Consider the following 4,152-nt stretch of genomic DNA (forward strand, 5'->3'; position numbering starts at 1 on the left):
AACTTTGTTCTGATATTAGATCATGGTCTTTCTTTGTACTGTCAAGATTTTTCATCCAAGGTCTAATTATTTCACTTTATGTGTATACGGATATCTTGGGAGTCAGTTGCACTTAGTACGAAGATCATTTTTTCTGTTTTGAATTTCCACAATTGATGTGGCCTTTCAACTAATAAAACACCTCAGCTCAAAGAGCAGCTCTGTGTCTTCCTTCTCTCAGTCTTTCTTTCCCCTCTCATTTTCTTTTAGGCACCATATTTATTTTTATTCTTAATCAAGAGGGAAGGAGGAAAAGGGAGGTTTGTTTCTGTCCCACTGAAGTTCAGTAACTCAAAACAGTTGATTGACGTGAATCATTATACAGATCTGAACCATACCGCAGGAAGGATGAAGAAATACTCTTTTTTCAGGCAGCCCTTCTGTCCCCCTCCCTTTCCAAGGTTTTTATCTTTTAATAGTGGTAAAGGCCTCGGTAGATGGCATTTTGGGGGATTAATGGCCATTTGGGGTTAATGCCCTAAGGCCCTCTGTCCATCAGCTCTTTCCAAACAGTGATTAATCTCCAGGGGAATGCTTGTGCCCTGATCACTGCTGCTGATAATGCTCATCCTTATAGTATAGATCAAAACGCATAGACTTATTGTGGTAATGGCCATGTCCTCACCTCCCAGGCGGTGTTCAGGTCAGCCAGCCACTGCTTAAGCCTCTGGTATCATCTGGTTGTGTCTAGCTCAACAGGCATTTTCCCCGAGGTTTGTCTCTGTTGGGCCTCAACCCTGCATTCCCCCATCCTGTTGGACCCCAGTTTCTGTCCAGGCAGAAATCTCCAGTGCTCTCCTTTGGTAACTCCAGGGAAAATTTCTCCGAGAGCATTGGGCCACAGTCCTCTCTCTCCATCCTCTGTACCAGCAGTGGAGGTGGCGGGACCACCTCGTAGTGTGATGGCAAGAAAGGGAGCTAGCTAAGCAAGGCTGGGGGGCATTGGCTGGATGGATGGCAGGGTAAGATTCGCGCCACTCTGAATTCCGCTCTGTTGGCTTTTGTTGACTAATACTTTGTTTCTGTGATGTACACACCGTTCTCTGCCAAGTTCAGGTGACAGAAAAATGGTCAATAAAGTGAATTGCATTGTCTGTTGAAGAACAGAGCCTGTCAGTAAGTCTGCCTGTACTGTGAGTTTGGCCAGGTGAGTGGGTCTAATACTTTTCAGGTGCTTTCCTGTGGATCAGCAAGGTTTATAGGATGTGAAATGTCACATAAACAATTATAGGCTCTCAGGCTGTCCGGATGCTGTCTCTGTGGTAGGGGATTGTTTCCTTTGCTTTATCTCCTACTATTTTATTTGGTCTAGTTTTCAGTTTTTGATGAAGTTTACCCTGCATCACTTTGGGAGAATATTTCATAGCTTAATAGTCCTAACGGAGATCCAGTCTCATTTCAATTAGCAATTCATGTGTTTGTGGTAGAAGTATGTAGTTCTATGTCCAGTTATAGACAATATACAAAGGTAGGGAAAAATGAAGGGAAGGAAGCAAGAGTGCGGCATGTGAAGACTTAAAATTCCACGTGAGTCTAAAATAAATGTTTCAGTACCTTCCTGTCTCTTTAAAAACATATTTCATGCTGAGAAATAATAGAAGACGAAATGGCCATATTTTCTACTTTTGTCCCTATGTATGAGTCAGCGTTATGTGTTCATATGGCATTTAATCTCTATACAAGCAATTCCTCAAACTGTCCTCTGAGTTTTCAGCATGCATTCTTTGTGCTTTAAAAAATAAGTACTGGGCCTAGTGGTCCTGCTATTCCCCGATATGTTGTTACAAGCGAAGGCTGACACAATTATTTCTCTATGATCAGGTACAAGCAGTTCAATGGGTGCAGGTATTTGATTTTAATTACAAAGAAGTATTTTTTAGTTTATCTCTATTGCAAATGTTATCTTCTTACTTTATTTTTAACTTTTGCTAGAACTTTTAAATGCAATGGCTACTTAATACCAACTTCTGTAAAGTAACTGATGTTCTGTTACCTTACATGTCACGGTATTAGATATAAACACAGCTTTTCTCAATTTGCCAAGTGTTTTACTTTTTATTTATTCAATCTTTGAGTAATTATGATGAGCTACAGTAGAATTAAGAGAAGACGTAAGAGTCTTCTTAAGAATTAAGAGAATTACTGATCACTTTTAAACGTATTCCCAAATCTGGTATGAAAACAGCGAGGCTATTCATATAATTCTCAATGATTTCCAGCCACTCTTGCTGACAATATGAGAAAATACAAAACCATTACCAACTTGCCAGAACAGAGGAGTAATAGCCAGTCGGTGCTACTGGGAGCTGTAGGGCTATTTGGAAACAAATGGTTATTTCACCAGGGAAGTAAAACAAGCTGCACAGATTTACTCCATTTCTGCCCCCCCACTTCCTCTGTTTTTTTTCTCTCCTTTCTTCCTCCTGATGTATCTGTAAAAGAAGGCCCAGAGATCAATCATGGGGAGATTTCATCTGTATAGCTCAGAGTAGGAGACTATTCCTGTGGCAATAGTAGGAAAGGCTCTCCTTCTTTAAAAGTCCTGTTTGAAATCATGGGAAGACTGCTGAGAGGAGCACTGGTGCGAGCTGCCTGATTAAAGGAAGTCTGTCTCCATCACTGTCCAGGTCAGACCTGATCGGAAGACCTCTAACTCCAGCAAATAGCTCGGTACCACTTATGGTACTGCATCTCCCTCTTGGTGAATAAAATGTCACTGCACTTGTTTAAGATTTCATTCTTCATAATGCCTGTACCAGGCCAGTGTGACTCAAGCTGACTGTTTCTAACTGGCAGAAACAATACACAGGCACCTGGCTGGAAACGTATGGAAAGCTGCTGCAACTATTCCCAGAAGTATATCTGGGGTAAAGAGTCAGAAATGTAAGAATAACCATACTGGATTTGACCACAGGTTCAATATCCATTCATGGCTACAGTGGATGCTCTGGGGACAGTGTAAGAAGAGGGTATACATATAGATGCTGGTGTTAGAAAAGGAATTCAGACACATTTCCCTTTCTGCAAAATAAGAGAAAATCACTCATCACTCATTTCACAAACAGAAATATTTAATACTACCCTCAAGACAAATGAATTGTATGCATGTATGGGTGCTGCAAATGAAATTCCATGTTGGGAAGGTCTGGAAAATATGAAAAATGGAAAGGAGGAGACAGACAGCTAGACAATAGCTACTAATTTTATTATCTAAAAAAATTCTAGCCAAACCCACAAACAAAACTCCATTACTCTTGCTTACCTTTGCAATGCCTATTCAGTGAGTTAGCTATTGAGAATATCTGAGTGGGGTGGCTTTTCTTGGACATATCAGCTGTGGACAGAGAGGTGTGAGGAGGTTTCCGTAGGACACTTTGCAAACTGTCAGGGAGCTTCCCTGGTGTGTTCTGGGGAGTGGGTTGGTGGGAAAAGACAACACGTGTCTGCTTCCCAAGAACATGGATCTTGCCTTGACCTATGCAACTGAAGGGGAAACATATGTAAATAGCTCTCTTAGATAGCTCCGTGATGCCAAAGTGGATGAAATTTTGGGGAACATAGTGGTCTAAGTGCAAACTTCTCTTAACAAAAAAGTGCAGGAATAGGGGTCAGTCATGAGGGTTCAGAACTGGAAGAGGTGATGTCCATGTGGAACACCAAGATGGAGAAGAGCTTAGGACCTTCAAGGGAAGGAGGCAAGAGCTGTGACTGAACCCTTGAAGAAGTTCTCTTTTCAGTATGGAGAAACTTTCTATTTAAAGATGTTAAGGAGAAAAAGCAATCATGTTCACCTTAATGAAACTGAAATCTTGATCTATTTAGTCTTCAAAATGAAAGGAATGGAGGGAATGAAAGAGCCACAGCATTAGTTCTGTGCCAAAAGGCAAATCTAGTTTCCTAGGTTAGACAAATGTGGAGTTCCTGCTATTGAACTGTATGGTCATGACCAGGGGAAATAAAGGTTTGCTTCAATTCCAAGAGGAATTAAACATATAAATCATGAGAGTCGGGAAAATAAGACTCACATGGTGCACTTGATTTAATCTGAATGAACCTTCTCTTCCAAATTCCCAAGCAATTCAAGGTTTTCCTTTTTTCTTTTTTTCTTTTTCT

At 40.8% G+C, this 4,152-nt stretch overlaps 1 long non-coding RNA gene across 1 annotated transcript in view; it reads left to right on the top strand.

Moving 5' to 3' along the window:
* Window positions 966–4,152, top strand: part of LOC110392986 — a 19,787-nt gene continuing 16,600 nt past the window's right edge. The window contains exon 1 of the long non-coding RNA XR_002434714.1: window positions 966–1,186. This is a non-coding gene — a long non-coding RNA (uncharacterized LOC110392986). The remainder of the gene's footprint in view (window positions 1,187–4,152) is intronic.

This window comes from Numida meleagris, chromosome 2 (assembly GCF_002078875.1).
Source record: "Numida meleagris isolate 19003 breed g44 Domestic line chromosome 2, NumMel1.0, whole genome shotgun sequence".
Lineage (NCBI taxonomy): Eukaryota > Metazoa > Chordata > Aves > Galliformes > Numididae > Numida > Numida meleagris.